Genomic DNA, 17080 nt, shown 5'->3' on the forward strand with positions numbered 1-17080 from the left:
TTAATTTGTATTATTTTTATTGTATGATTTGAGTTAATAAAAATACAAAATAAAATTTGTATGATTTAATTATTATTATTTGTATGGTTTATTAGTAGTTGTTATTTATACAATTTAAGTTAAAATTTGTGTAGTTTGGATATTATTATTATTATTATTATTATTATTATTATTATTATTATTATTATTATTATTATTATTATTATTATTATTATTATTAATTTTTTACAATTTGAGTTAATATTTTTTTATAAGTCTTTACGTTTTTTTTAGTAAACAAAAATAATATTTTTCTATTCAAAAATAATTCTAAATAATTGTTTTTTACATTAATTTCAAATCATACAAATTATTTTAATTATGTAAGTTTATATTATATATTTATTGAATTATTAATTTAAATTTTTGTTAAATATGTTAAATATTAGTTTTATTTTTAAAAAAAAAATTTGATATTTTTTTTAATAATATTTATTTGATAAAAATTGAATTTATATATAAAAAATTATATGTGTTTTATTAATATAAAATTGAGTCAAATTTGTTTTGTTTTTCAATTAAAAAGGTGAGATGAGTGATGTGATATGATATGTATTGCACAGAGAGAGAGAGCAAAAAAAAAAAAGAGATGAGAGAATGAAAGTGCATGTGTGTGACGGGTGTGTGGGAGGTGAGTGTGTCAGTGTAAGGATAAATTAGTCTTTTTGATGTAGACAATGTAATGATTGCAAATTAATCCAGAATCATAGAAGAGATGCTTGTATATTTTCAAACGTCAGGAGTCATCTACAACAAACCAAACAACAAGGGGGTTAAATGTTTTTTGCCCCAAAGACCTTCACTAATAAGAATATTTTGAGATTTTTTGTGTGGATATTAGACAATTGGCTAAGTAATCTAATAATTGAGCCACTCAATTTCGTAGATTAATCCTTATTAACTAATACCACTATATTAACACACACACACAAAATTATATTACATTTCTAACATAATATTACAATACTAATTATAATCACACCATATTATAATATGACCTAACTTAATATCGTGGACCCACCATGAGTCATGTGATGGGGTACAAATCTAAGCTCCATATTCGTGTCTCCACTGGCATGTTAGTTACCTTTCGACGAAAGGCTTTCGTTTCCAATAATGAAGATGAAACGTCGTGGTTCGTTATTTATTTTATTTTTTGAGAATCATGAAAAACAAAAACAGTTATATTAACAAGAAATAAATAAATAATATACAGATTAAAAAGAAAAATAACATTATCCTAAAAAACCAAATAAATAATCGAATTACAAATAACAAAAATAAATCTGCTAAAAAATAATCACGATATAAGAAAAATTATCAATTTTCTCATAGATATGATTTAAAGAATTAGATCCGCGACCCACGGTCACCGTGAACTAATGAAACGTCTTGTTGGATTGGTCAATTCTTATATTTGGAATTTGAAGACGACTAAAGAGTCAATTTTCCAAATAAATGAATGCAGTCATATATTATTTTGAAAAGTATTCGTTAGCATTAGCTTTCGTTTTCCATGGAAACCAAACATCTCGTTGGATTGGCCAAAAGTCCACACCGTAATTGGACCATAACATAAACTTGATTTTTGGATTTGGATTCCCAAGTTATCTTGAGAAAACGTTTGGATTGGATAAGCTCATTTTTAAATTGACCTTAGTGATTTGAATTATTTATTTTTGAGGATCCATTATGTTAATGTACACTAAACCTAACCCACTAACCTAACCCACTACATCCACCCCACTAAACCTAACACACTTACCATCTCCACTACCACCCACCACCTCCACTACCATCCACTACCACCACTCACTTACCTCACACCTCTCCTATATAATAGCTTGTAACATACAAATCAATACAACAATCTTGTAAAAACATCAATCAATAATATACATCTCAATCTATTTTAACATGGTATCAGAGCAGGTTTAGAACCTAATATTTTTCGCTTCACCGGCGGGCGGCAACCTCACCTTAGCCGTCCGCCGGACCTCCACCTATTCCGCTTATTTTCTACACATACCTTTCCCATTTCCAATGTAGTGGACGCTCGGCACCACATGCTGGGGAGGCTGGCTTCGATTCTGGCGAAAGAGCTCTTGAACGGCCAGAAAGTGGTGGTTGTGAGGTGCGAGGAGATATGCCTTTCCGGAGGACTCGTCCGCCAGAAGATGAAGTACCTCCGCTTTCTCTGCAAGCGCATGAACACCTAGCCCTCTCATGGCCCCATCCACTTCCGAGCCCCAGCTAAGATACTCTGGCACACCATTCGTGGGATGATTCCTCACAAGACTAAGCGCGGAGCAGCTGCACTTGGTCGTTTGAAGGCTTATGAGGGATCTCCATCAACATATGCCCAAACTCCTCAATCTCCAATATTCAGCCTGACTCCGGCTCCAGCACCGGCACCACCATTCGTAAACCTCACGGCGTTACTCACAGTCACCGGCCCATACTACACCTTCCAAGACTTCCTACCTCCTTCCACCACCAAAGACCCACCACCACCCACAAGGGTTTATGAACCGTCCTCCGCCAGAAGCGGCGGCGCCACCGCCTTCGGTCCCCTTGCGCCGCCTCCGGCCACCGTATTGAGCTTGAGTTCAGGTTACGGAGAAGACGACACACAAGCTGCTTCAACACACACACACGGTGCACATCTCTCTCCATGCACGACACAACTCACTCTCTCTGACTCTCGGTTAGAATAGCAACCAACAGCATGGTTTTTAAAGAATCACCACACACACCCACCCAACTTCTTCTCTCTCTCTGATACAACCTGTAAAAGCTTCTCCATATATTCTATTTCCTCTCTCCCACCTTAGCTGTTTTTTTGTCCCTCCACCATCATTGTTTCCACCACCCACCTTTCTTTATTATTTTCTTTTTAGTCTCCACCCACACCTTTTTAGTCTCCACCCACACAACACAACCCTCGAGGAGGAATTGGTACAATAAAAAAAAAAAAAAAAAAATGGAGCACCAAGTAAGTTGTAAAAAAAAAAAAAAAAAAAAAAAAAAAACAAAAACAAAAACAAAAACAAAAAAAAACAAAACAACATTCCTCCTTCCACAAACTCATTTTATTTCTATCGGGCCTTCGCCCTGATCATAATTTTACACCAAAAAAAAAAAAAAAAAAAAAAAAAACAAAAACAAAACAAACAAACAAACAAATCGACACCCAAACAAACAACAAACCAACCACATCCACCGACGGGATTTTTCTTCTCTACTCTGCCGCCGGTCTCTTCTTCTTGCCTCCATCATGGGCGGCCCTTGCCGGTGTTGCCTCCGTGTTTCCCACTCCACTGGGCATGACCACTACTCCCTGCTCCTCCACTGCAGCATATGGCGGCCCTCCAAATCGGAACATCACGGTGGCCTTCCGCTTCAGTTCCTTGTTTTCTGCCCTTAGCACGCTTATCTCTGCTCGCGCATCCTTATACATGCGTTGGAGCAGAGCCAGCTGGGCGTTTAATTGCTGCACCTCATTTGTCCTACTCTGCAGCCGGTGCGACAAGTTTGTGACCGCCGTCATGGACTCCACACATGCCTTCAACGTATACTGATTGGCCTCCACATCCGTCTGCAGCGCCATTTTTTGCTCCACAGACCGCATCGGAAAGTTCAGCGGAGCAAACCCAGCGGTGTTTGGTTGAGGTTCACTGGCCACCGCACCAGTTCTCTCTCCTGTGGACTCCTTGAGGTCGGGAAAGAGGGTAAGCAGCCCGCGGGACGACGAAGCCATTTTCTGGGCAACAGCAACAGAGTGTTACAGACTATCTCTCTCAGCAAAACGACCTCTCTTTCTCAGCAAAATGAAGAATTTTTCAGAGGTTTCTCTCAGTTTTTCTGTCTCAGTTTCTGCCTCCTCCGCTTCGGTTTATAAAGACCATGACACAGAGACAGCCACGCGCATCGCGCGCCTCTTCTCGCCGACAAACTGGCACACCTTTTCATGGCACGCCTTTTGATGCATTCGGGCACGCCTTTTGATGGCACGCCTTTTGAGGGTGCGGGCACACCTTTTGAGGGCACGACTTTTGAGGGCTCGATATCTACATCCATGTATATTTTTTGGGCAGCCTATATACACACTCATACAGTGTCTTCTACACCGGACAGCTTTATCAATCCCTTTGTTTCAACCTCAAATAGGTTTCTATCTTCACACCTATTTGAGTTTGAGGGGGGGTTATACCAGTATCATGTATAAGTCGCTCATGGCGCACTCCCTAAGTCGCCTCCTCGGTGCACCACCACAGCTTCAACAACGGTCCGGCATGACCTCGTAAACTGTCCTGCTACATCGGTCCGACATGACCTCGTAAACTGTCTTCTACATTGGTCCGACATGACCCCGTAAACTGTCTGCTACAACGGTCCGACACGACCATACCGTGTCTTCTACAACGGTCTGACACGACCATACCGTGTCTCCTATCCTGTTTTATTTTATTTATCAGTTTACTTTTCTGTTTTGTTACTCTCTTCAAACTCAAGTTGGTTAGTTCCTATCCTCCTTGAGTTTGAGGGGGGCTGTTAATGTACACTAAACCTAACCCACTAACCTAACCCACTACATCCACCCCACTAAACCTAACACACTTACCATCTCCACTACCACCCACCACCTCCACTACCATCCACTACCACCACTCACTTACCTCACACCTCTCCTATATAATAGCTTGTAACATACAAATCAATACAACAATCTTGTAAAAACATCAATCAATAATATACATCTCAATCTATTTTAACACATTAAATAAAATATTCATACAAATTTTATTTTCAAAAAATTGATGACAATTATAATTTCAAAAATAATTATTCATTTTTTGTAATACAAATGTAATTCAAACATATAACTATCAATGTCAGATCATATTGATTTTTTGTATGCATATTCTACTAAACGAATCCTAAAAAATAAACAGTTCAAATTACTAAGAGTCCTACAAAATGAACTATTCAAATTATCGAAAAAAAATCAATAATAAATTCACTTGTAGTGTCAAAATAATTTCGTTCCAAAATTGTTTAATTTTTTACGCGAAAATTTAAGTCCCAACATGATAGTAATTCAACACTAAATTTCTAATTTTTTGCTAAAAATATAGTAATGACACTTTTATCAATTAAAATATTCTGTCCTAAAAAAATAATTTTATTTTTAAATCTTAATTTACTGTGTTGAGGCCAAATACTAATCCAAATCAATTCGAAAAACACCAATCACGCAGTTGAATTTCTAGACAGATTGAACCACAATGATTCAAAGAGATGAAGTCAGTTTGCCAACGAAAAATAGAAAAAAAAAATAAATTAAAAAAAAATAACAAATATAAACACAGCTGAACTAGTGTAAATAAAAGATAATTCCTAAAATTTTAGACCAATAGGCAGTATTTGATACACCAATCAAGCAGTTGAATTTCAAGACAGATTGGAACACAATGATTCAGAGAGATGAAGCCAGTTGGCCAACGAAAAATAGAAAAAAAAAAAATAGAGAATAATTATAAACACAGCTGAACTAGTGTAAATAAAAGATAATACCTAAAATTCTAGACTAATAGGCAGTTTTTGATTCACTAAAATAAATGAAATTGAATTATTATTTTATCAGAATACAATTATCACACGTTTGGTCAACGACAAAATAATCGTGAAAGCTGCAAAGCCAATAAAACTTTACCTAATCAAATGAAATTTTACATAAGAAAATGATTATTTTGTCATCGAATTTTTTTGTAATTAAAAAAGGAGGTGGATTCTATGTTGTCTATAATCTCTATTAAAAGGTATTGTTGGGACTCGTGGGACCTATCACGTGCTTTGTTTTGATGATTTGAACCTTTCATTTTGTTGAACACTTCATATGTTTCATCCACTCAAAAAATTAGGCTGATTTGATAATTGTAATTTATTCGATTCATCACGTTGTTTCAAAAAAAATGGATGACAATAATATTTTTGAAAACAAACCATCCATTGTTTTGGTGACAAATGCTATAAATTAAATATAGGAAAAATTACAAATAAATCGCCTAAGATTTGCTTAAAATACGAATCGCCCCCTATACTTTGAAAAATTACAAATACCTCCTGTTCGAATTTTTTATTTAACAGAATTAATTGAAAAAATAAAATTTCTAACTGTTTATCTATACAATAATAAAATTATCTGAATTATTAATTGAAATAAAATTTTAACATTATTAAAAACTATTAATTAACCTGATGATTTATTAATAAAATGATCTATTTGTTATGAAATTAGAAATCTTAAGCGGCATAATGTAATTTCTAAAACCACGGCGGTAATTTATAATTTAAGTAAATCTCAGAGAGTGTGTTTGTAATTTACCCTTAAATATATTATGATTACCTTTTTTGTTTTTTGTTTTTTTATGTAAATGAAATACATAAGTATTTGAGAAAACGAAACGAAACCCATGATAGATTTAGTCCACCTTCCAATTCAGATTATGATCCGGAAGAAAAACACCTCTAAAGATGCAAGCAATGAAACAGTGCACAAAGACTGATTCAACAAAGTCCCAACAAGATATTTATCTCTTTAAAGTTTACCTGGTCAAAGAAACCCACACGGATAATTACAACATTGGTTCTTCCAAATGACCCCACATGGATTACCTTCCCCACATAACTACAGAAAAAATGTATTTAGAAACAATACACAAAAGACTTTAACAAGACTTTGGAACAATGAATGACCTTTTTCCTATTGTTGTTTAATATATGTATATGTCAAATTCACTCATCAAAGATTTAATTTTCATCACAAACAATCAAGGCTATGGCTGTCTGCAACTCTTGGCCATGGAACCCCCTCCCATCACCTATTATGCTTTGTTCTCTCTTCTTCTTCATCTACTTTCCTCTCCATGCAACTGCACTGAACTTCAACTTCACCAATTTTAATGAAACAAATAGCTCCATCATATTAGAAGGGCAAGCTACTGTTTCCACCCAAGGCATCCAAATCATCCCTCCAAAGGAAACTTGGAAAGCCGGTCGAGCCACATATAAAGATCCTCTTCAACTTGGGGACATAGCTTCCGGAACACTGGCGGACTTTAACACCCATTTCTCGTTCATAATTGATTCAAAAGGAAACTCAACTTTTGCAGATGGGTTCGCATTCTCCCTTCTTCCCAACAATTCTGCTTCGATGAATGCATATGGTGCTGCCATGGGTCTTCCAATCTTGTCAATTTCCCCACCCAGAGCGACTGCATTTGTTGCTGTGGAGTTTGATACCTTTCCAAATTTTTGGGATCCAGCAGAAACTCATGTAGGTATCGATATCAACTCTATTACATCTAATGTTACTTCAGTATGGCACGCTAACATAACGTATGGGAAAGAGAATGAAGCTTGGATTAGTTATAATTCTAGTTCAAAAAATTTGAGTGTTGTTTTCACTGGATACAAAGATAATAACATAAATGAAACTAGTCTCAGTTTTTTGGTTGACTTGAGGGAGCACTTACCAGAATGGGTTACAATAGGCTTCTGAGCCGGAACAGGAGATTTGTATGAGAATCATATTGTTAAATCATGGTCGTTCAATTCAAGTTTGCAAATTGATGTGCCAACTAGTCCTAGTCTTAGTCCAAGTCCAAGTCCAAGTTCTATTCTCATTCCAAGCCCCAATGCTACCTCTAGCTCAAGAAAGAAGGGTGGAAACAACAAAAATGCTCTAGTTATGGGGTTGAGTGTTGGATCATCTGCTTTGGTTGGTGGGTTGGCTTTGTTGGGCTTTGTCAAGTGGAAGAAAAGTAGAGCACCAGAAGAGGATGGGAAGAATATTGCCCCTGATATGTCCATGGACGATGAATTCGATGCAGGTATCGGACCAAAGAAGTTTTTGTATGCTGAATTGTTTCATGCAACAAATAACTTTGCGGACAAACAGAAGCTTGGAGAGGGAGGATTTGGTGGGGTTTATAAAGGTTTCTTGAGGGAATCAAATTCCTATGTTGCTGTGAAGAGGATATCAAAGGGATCAAAACAAGGAATAAAGGAGTATGCATCTGAAGTGAAGATAATTAGTCGGTTGAGGCATAGAAATTTGGTGCAACTACTTGGTTGGTGTCATGACAAAAATGAACTCCTACTTGTTTATGAGTTCATGGAAAATGGAAGCTTAGATAACCATCTCTTCAATGAAAAAAGCGTGTTGACATGGGCAGTAAGGTATAAAATTGCACAAGGCTTGGCCTCAGCATTGTTGTATCTTCACGAAGGATGGGAACAATGCATGGTGCACAGAGATGTAAAATCGAACAATGTCATGTTGGATTCAAATTTCAATACTAAAATTGGGGATTTTGGATTAGCTAGATTTGTCGACCACGGGAAAAATACCAAATGACCATTTTGGCAGGGACAAGGGGATACATGGCACCTGAATACTTAGTTACAGGCAAAGCTAGCAAAGAATCAGATGTTTACAGGTTTGGAATTGTGGCATTGGAGATAGCTTGTGGAAGAAGACCCATTGACCAAAATGTCGAAGAAAGTCAGATGGTATTGGTGGAGTGGGTTTGGGACCTCTATGGCACCAATAGGCTTTTGGAAGCGGTGGTGGATACGAAGATCTGCCCAGATTTCAATTCGAAGGAAATGGAATGCTTGATGATTGTTGGCCTCTGGTGTGCTCACCCAGATCAGAATCTTCGACCTTCAATTAGCCAAGCAATTCATGTGCTTAATTTTGAAGCTCCATTGCCCATTCTTCCAGCAAAAATGTCTGTAGCAACATGTTTAGTTTTTGTAGATGATGAACAGGTGAACTTGGAGGAATCTGTGTAATATAAATTAAAGAAACCAAAAATAATTTCTGCAAAATATCTAAAAGAATGTCTGTCAAGCTATATTTTAATTATGTTGTAGTTCATGTTATTCAAGTTTTCTTTTTACAAATCTTCATAACAATTGTTAATCTAGCTGTCTCACTTTGAATATTTTTTGCACATTAGATATGTATCGTATGCAAGTTATGACATTTGTGAAGTTTATTATCATAAATATCATAATTAAATCCTTAAAAATATTCATAATCAAACAATATATGAGATATAACTAAAGACGTTTTGAATCATAACTAAATTAAAATTATAATTAATATAACAATGAGTCATAATTGACACCACAATATGTATATAATCAAGTCATATCCAAATTATTACAATAGGCCATAACCAAAGATCATAAAAGTTGTAACTGAGGCATTAGTACACAACTCAAAACATGGAATTTTCCATTTATATATATAATTTGGATTTTGGGTTGCTTTGCTTGTTTGGTATCTTCGCCCAACTCCATTTTAATTTAATTTAAAATTTTAAATTCTACTCATACCAAATTAAAAATATATTATTCAAATCATAAAAAGTTTTTTACTTAGATTCGAATGGTTCAAGTTGAGCCTACCCAAATTACTAATTGCACCTACGGCTGTGCAACTGTGATTGGTAGAGACAATTTTTATTTTTTTATTTTTAGGGAAATGATTGGTAGTGACATCACGGGCCGGTTTTGTAACCGAAGAACTAGTAACATTTGGGCTAATTAGAAGCTCAATTTTTTTCTTCCTCTGGTCAACAATAAGAAGATATATAGTAATAATAATTTGTTCAACTAATATTAAGTATAAAAATTTAGAGTCAAGATTCTCGTTGAGGTCTTAACATGACACAATTTGAGGGATTTATAGGTGAGAGGGTCATTTGTGTACAAATTAGGCTAAGTTAGGCATTAGTTTCAATAATTTGAACTGTTTATTTTGTAGAACCCGCAATGTATAGTATTCATAAAAAAATTAATTTGATTCAATAATCATAAATTTTTTATTTTATTGTATTTATGTCCGAAAATGGGATGACAAATATACTTTTGAAATAGACCATTTATTTTTTTATAGACAAATGTGATAAAATAAAAATATTATGATTATCGGATTGCCCCAAAACTTTTCATGGATATTACACATTATGGGCCCTACAAAATAACTGAGACCTATGTTGGGGCCTACGAGCCCCTCAAGTTCTATCATGTTGGGATCCTTACATGAGATAAATCCAATCCAAAAATTTATAAATATTCATTTCATTTGTAAACTTTTGTAATTGACCCAATGAGTTTTAATTTATTTTTTTGTGTAAATTATACTTTAACCCCTGTGGTTTGTCTAAAAAACACAAATTCCCTCTATACTTCATACCAAACTATAATTTCAAACGGATGTAACAGAAGTAAAACAAAATCATAAATGTCCCTAAATATTTTACACTCAACAATTTCATTTGATTAATATAGTCTTTGTATCTCTCTCTACCTTCTGTCTCACCGTGGACACCATATCACCACCCACCACATTTCAATACCAAACCCACCTCCTTCACCCATTTTCACAATCAAGTTCCATCACCACTACCTTAAGCTCCACGACTACCATCACTGCAAGCTCCGTCGTCACCACTAGACCATCACGACCACTGCTGCGACTTTTATATTGCAATCCCAAGTGTAGGATGTCGCGAAGTAATATAACTTGGTGGGGTCGAGGTTGAATCCACAAGGACCAATTTGTTCAAAATAATTACCAAACACTCAAATAAAGTAAAGAAAAATATGATTTTGAATTTTTGAAATGGTTGAATAATTTGAGAAAAATAATTAATTAAAAGATAAAACAAGGTGATTATAAAAAGGGTGCTAAAGCATCAAGGATCCTCCACCGATGCTTTCTTTAAAATATTTTAGATTCAATTTATATAACTCAATTGAAACATACACAAAAAGTATTTTCAATTGGAAGATAAAACGATTATTCCATATAAAAATTAATAAAAAAAAATCAATTACTTTCACTAATTGATTACACCATAAAAATCTAATTATTTGATGCGCGGGGAATATCAAGCTTTTATCGTGCCCGGAGTCTATAATAGAACAAGATATTATGCAAAATAAAAAACTCTTCCCAAATGAATAAATCAATCAATTAGAAAAATCTGATATTGAAAACCATGATTGAATCATAAAATGTTTACAAAGAAAACATTGGGGTTTCACTCCTAACCTTAATGAAGAAGATTTAGAATATCATAAAAAAAAAGGGGGGAAATAATATGTATTAAAAGGTGCTTTTTTTCCCCGAAATTCCTCCAATCTCCTCAACAAATTAACATGTATTTATAGTGATTGCTGAGAATTGAGTTTGACTTCAATTTTCCCTGTTCTTTTCCTTATCTTGCCCAATCCTTATCCTTATTGTGAATTATCCAACAAAGAGTAAAATTATATCATTAACTTCATAATTAAAAATAAAGTGAGGGAATTAATTTAATGAAGGTATCTTAATGATTAAAAATAATAAAATAATTATACATTTTTAACCATTCATCAACCACCATCGCCTGGCTCCATCGAAACCAAGAACCACCCTTCACAAAGTGCTATAGATGAAGCAACATAAGAGGGAGGATGATGAAAAAGAAAGAAATAGATTTGGAGATGTTTATTTGGAATATGTGAAGTTGGCTTCGGACAACTTTCGGCATATCAAAACCACTCATTTCAGGAAGAAGTGAGAAAATGAGGTGGCGTAGGATGAAGTACAAAGTAAGGTGAAGAGATTGGTGAAAGAACATGGTAAAACTGTCGAGAATTGAGAAAGTTATGGAGTCCTAAAAATGGGCCTGAAAAATGAAAAGAAAAATATTGTTTTTGATCAATTTTCAAAGCTTTGACAGTACGCGAAAATAGCGGAACGAGGCTTGTGAGGAGTAATACGAAAATTAGGTAGTGAGGTGAGTCCAACAACGCAAAAATGAGGCAAAACGGAGTTATGACAAAGGAGATATAAGGGTTTGAATTTGAAAATCTGATATTTTCGGGTCTGTTCGTGCATGCGGTTTGAAGAAGATAAAGTGGTTTTGTTGGTATGAATCCCATCAATGCTATTTTAAAAATCTAAACGCTTACACTTGTTAATTGTTTGACTCCATGGGTTTGGTTTGTTATTAATTTGAATCACAAAAAAAATGCAAATAGTGATGGTGTTTGTTGGTAAGAGCATCCACAGTGGAACTGTTAACCTCTACTAATGTCAGATGTTAAACTTTTGACCAGCCAAACTTCATTTTGTTCCCACAATGGAGCTATTAAGGGTAATGTTAGTGGTGATAGTTAGTGTCAGATGTTAAATAGTGTGTTAATTGCAACCAGCGTTTTAGTTAGTATGGGAGAGAGAGGGAAGTGTTGTAGGGAAGTCCGGCCAGTCATCCCCCCAGACATCCAGACCCTTTAAGAGAAAAAAAAAAAATTGCAAAGTTGTTTTTGGTCGACCGAATGATTTTATGGTCGGCCGGCTTATTTACCAAGCAAAGATGCACTATAGAAAGAGAGAGGAAGGCACTGACAGTGTAGTGAGGTGGAGGCCCACTACACTTTTCTATTATTTTATAGTTTATTATATATATATATATATATTCTTAACACATATCTTAACACACCTATTGTATCACCATTCACTCACTATCACTTACTAAATTAACAAAGGGTAAATTACACTTTGCACCCCTGCACTTAACATAAAATCTCACTTTAGTCTCTACACATCAAATTGTGACACTTAACCCCCTGCACTTTTGGTCAAGTGTCACATTGGCCCTTCTGTTAATAGTGAGGCTAATAGAAGTTATTCTTTAGGGAGCTAAGTGTCACAATTTTGATGTGTACGAACTAAAGTGAGATTTTGTGTAAAGTGCAGGGGTACAAAGTATAATTTATCCTCAAAACAAAACAAAAAAAAAAAAAAAAAAAAAAAAAAAAAACAAGAAAGTATTAACAGAAGGGCCAAAGTGACACTTGACCAAAAGTGCAAGGGGTTAAGTGTCACAATTTGATGTGTAGGGGCCAAAGTGGGATTTGATGTAAAGTGCAAGGGTGCAAAGTGTAATTTACCCATTAACAAACTCTTAACACACATTTTTGGGTCCCACTTTTATCACTTTTTGTCATATAACACACTTTAACACACAGTTTTAACACATCCATTGTGGATGCTCTAGTGGGTGGTGATGGTGTGATGAGAGAGAAATAAAAATAAAGAAAATAGAGAAAGTGGGTTTGGATAATTTTTAGAGAGAGAATTGGCGGTGATAAGACACTACAACAAATTTGGGATTTAAAGACGAAACTAATTTGTCCCAAAATGTATATATTTTGTCACCCAAAGTAATTACGACGAACATTTTTCGTCACCCGTTTTGTCGCCAAAGGGTCGTCGCTAAAGGGTCTTAGAGACGAAAAAAAAAATTCGTCATTGAAAATGATAAATTTATGACGAATTTTTTTGTCTCCAATACACTTTGTTGGGAACATACTTGTAAGTAATTAGCGACAAAATATTTTGTCATTAAAGGAGAAATTAGAGACAAAAGTATTTCGTCATAAATATAAGAAATAGAGACGAAATAATTTTGTCACGTTTAATATAAATGAAGACGAAAATTTTTTGTCAAAGAAGCTACCAATAGAGACAAAAACAAATTCATCATTAAAAATGAAAAATTTGTGACGAATTTTTTTGTCTCCAATACACTCTGTTGGGAACATACTTGTAAGTAATTAGCGACAAAATATTTTTTCATTAAAGGAAGAAATTAGAGACAAAAAAATTTTGTCATAAATATAAGAAATAGAGATGAAATAATTTTGTCACGTTTAATATAAACGAAGACAAAAAAAAAAATTGTCAAAGAAGCTACCAATAGAGACAAAAACAAATTCATCATTAAAAATGATAAATTTGTGACGAATTTTTTTGTCTCCAATACATTCTGTTGGGAACATACTTGGAAGTAATTAGCGACAAAATATTTTGTCATTTAAAGAGAAATTAGAGACAAAAGTATTTTGTCATAAAAATAAAAAATGGAGACAAAATAATTGTCACGTTTAATATAAACGAAGACGAAAATTTTTTGTCAAAGAAGCTACCAATAGAGACAAAAATAAATTCATCATTAAAAATAATGAAATAATGTCAAAAAAAATTCGTCACACATTGAGGGTAATAGTGACAAAATGTGACAATATTTTTTGTCATAACAAATTCATTTAGCGACGAAATAAAGAATTCATGACAAAATTAATCATCCACCTAAGCTAAATAAGAGAAAAAAAAACCTTCTTTAGGGATGAAAAATTTTGTCAATAATTCCATAATATTTTTTTCCACATTATATACCTATTTTATCAAAATCTAAATTTTAGTTCAACAAATATGACCCTGCTCATGTTGAAACCTGTTGAATATAACAATTCCATCACAACTTAACCTAACCTGTTATCAACACATTTACGAATTAACAAAATGAAGATATCCATTCATCATTACAAATAATTTCATCCTAATACAATAAAATAGTGAAATATCCACAAAATATCCAAAAGTTATAACTTGTTCAATTCCACCAAAAATCCAACAATAACTAGTGCAACTCCAAAAAATATGTGTATCCTTATCAAACAAAAATAAACATTCAAGCAAATTACATCATTGTTGCACGTCAAAAATGTCACTCTAATCCAATCTGCAAAAAAATAAATTAAAAGTTTTAGTAATTAATCAATTATACAAAAGATTAAAAACATTAGTAACTCATTAATTTACAATTAGATCAATTATACAATTTATCTCTGTAACAGACTTTTTTTGAGATTATGAGAACAAAAAATTAATTTTAAGGCTAATTCACAAATGGTGCATCCCATTAATGTGTCGTAAGTTCATACAACTTATATTGGTCCCTCCCGAGGTGCATCCCATTAATGTGTAATAGCTTACCGCTCAGGTGCTAAAGCTGAGTTATCATCACCACTGGAGAAAGGAAGAAGATCAATGAGTGTGGATGGGGGTTCCGTAGTCAGAATTATAAGCTACATCTTCACGCTATTTGCAAGGGGCAAAAAAGAAAAAAGAGAAAAGAGAAGCACCAGGTTAATATTGCAGGAAGATAAACTATTACAAATGATCCTTGGAGTTTTTCTCCTTCTTCCTTAATATAATCCATGTTTATTATGGGGGAATTTTGGCACTATTGCACTATGTTGTTTCTCAAGACCCCTATAGGTGAACACTAAAAAGTAAAATTTATTTTTGACATCAACTTGTGTCATCTAAATAGATCTAATATGTGTCATTGATGAATGGAAGACTAACAATTATATTGAAGAAACATGAAATGTGTTTTACCACAAAATCACCAAAAAATTGCATCAACTAGAACTAATCTAACATTAGACCATCCAAATTATTGACCATAGTACTGCCAGGAGTCACAAATCAAAGCCTAAGAAAAAATATGGTTACGGGACACGGACACGACACAGACAAGCAGATATGGCATTTTTCCAGAAGTAGGACTAGAACATGTAGAGCACTTTTCCAAAAGGACATATACACGTCAAATAATATATTAAAATTTTATTTTATATATGCATATATAATTTTATATAAATTAAATAAAATCACTTTTTTCAATAAATAATTCTGTCTAAAATAATCATTATACAATTGAATTTTTATTCTCTAACATGTGGCCAAAAATTGGCCAGGTCGAGGATCTACTACATTAACAAAGCCAACAAAGCACATGAGTCTACAACATAAAAAAAAAATTCAAAACGATCGCTTTGACTACTTCCTTTCACAACTCATCTACTACGATTTGTACATTTTGTCTCTAGATGTGTCTCTGCAAGCTCAACTCGAGCAACTATAGCCTCCCCTCCACTGAGGGCTTGGGTCTTGATGAGGTGTCATCAATCTAGGAAATCAATTATGATGGGGGCTTTTGCAAGGGCTTCAATCACAATCAGGTGTGGTCATTCTAGGGCAACGATCGCAATGGGGGCTTCGGCGAGGGCTTCAATCATGATGGGTGCTTCTATCTAGGGCTTCAACAAGGGTTTTAACTGTGGTTGTTAAAGCCTTCGATCTAGGGTTCCAATAACACTGGCATCAATTGCAGCGAGAGTTTGTTTTACCAATGGTCAGTTTCTTTCAATAAATTTCTTTCTTTTAGAGGGAAAAAATAAATAAATAAAAGCAAGTGTCCAGCAATGTGTCTGGTCTTGTCCATCACATGTCCATAATTTAAAAAATTAAAAAAGAAAAATTGGATACTGTTTTTGGCTTCTCAAACACAAGTCGGTGACATGTTTGGAAGTATGTGTCTCAGACATCTAGGACAACAATACATGAGATGATAGTGTGTCGGTGCTTCATAGACCAAAGCTAATAATAAAATTGTCAGGGGATAGCAAAAGTTCTGCAGGTAACTATGGAATGCAGTTTAGCATGTGACTAGATGATGATTATTTTTGGCACCAGCAATGGTCTCAAAAACTACCTTTGTTCCTAAATCTGTCAATGCAATTGCCATGTTGTTCTTTGCAATCTCGAAGTTTGGACACACAGCAAGACACCTGAGAAAGCACAAGCAAGAAGCATACATGGCACTTATCAAAAATAAAAAATAAAGCGTACATCGCATCAGCAAATACCAAATATTTTTAAGCACCAACACAAAACAAACATGATTCTTAAAAGGTAGATAACCTCTCATAACAGGCAAGAGCTGATTCCAAGTCTCCACGATTCTTATAGATGACACCCATGTTGCAGTAGGCTTCAGCATACATGGGCCTCTCTAATGCAGCTTCTCATAGCAACCAAGGGCCATATCATATTGCATCAATAAATGCTGAGGTTGGGTTGGGAGAAATCAATAAATGTTGAGATTTTTTTTTTAAATCAAAAAATTAGAAAATTAGGATTAGGAGATTAAAGCTCCCACAGGCCTTGGGGTTAAAAACCCCCCTTTGCTTAATATATAGTATAGATATATATATATATATAGATATAAATAAATAAATAGATATAGATCGATAGATAGATAGATATAGATATAGATAG

General features: G+C 34.3%; 1 long non-coding RNA gene and 1 pseudogene across 1 annotated transcript; one reads left to right on the top strand and one right to left on the bottom strand.

The window, feature by feature from the left end:
- The first annotated feature begins 6785 nt into the window (after positions 1–6785).
- Positions 6786–9012, top strand: LOC114311084 (L-type lectin-domain containing receptor kinase IX.1 pseudogene; annotated as a pseudogene).
- A 5421-nt stretch (positions 9013–14433) lies between these two features.
- Positions 14434–16857, bottom strand: LOC114311074 (uncharacterized). The gene is made up of 4 exons (XR_014345918.1): positions 16724–16857; positions 16515–16590; positions 14948–15052; positions 14434–14693 (listed from the first exon to the last, which is right to left on the bottom strand). It is a non-coding gene; the product is annotated as an uncharacterized LOC114311074 (long non-coding RNA).
- Between the last annotated feature and the right edge of the window lie 223 nt (positions 16858–17080).

This window comes from Camellia sinensis, chromosome 12 (genome assembly GCF_055761805.1).
Source record: "Camellia sinensis isolate YWXY chromosome 12, ASM5576180v1, whole genome shotgun sequence".
Taxonomy (NCBI): Eukaryota; Viridiplantae; Streptophyta; class Magnoliopsida; order Ericales; family Theaceae; genus Camellia; species Camellia sinensis.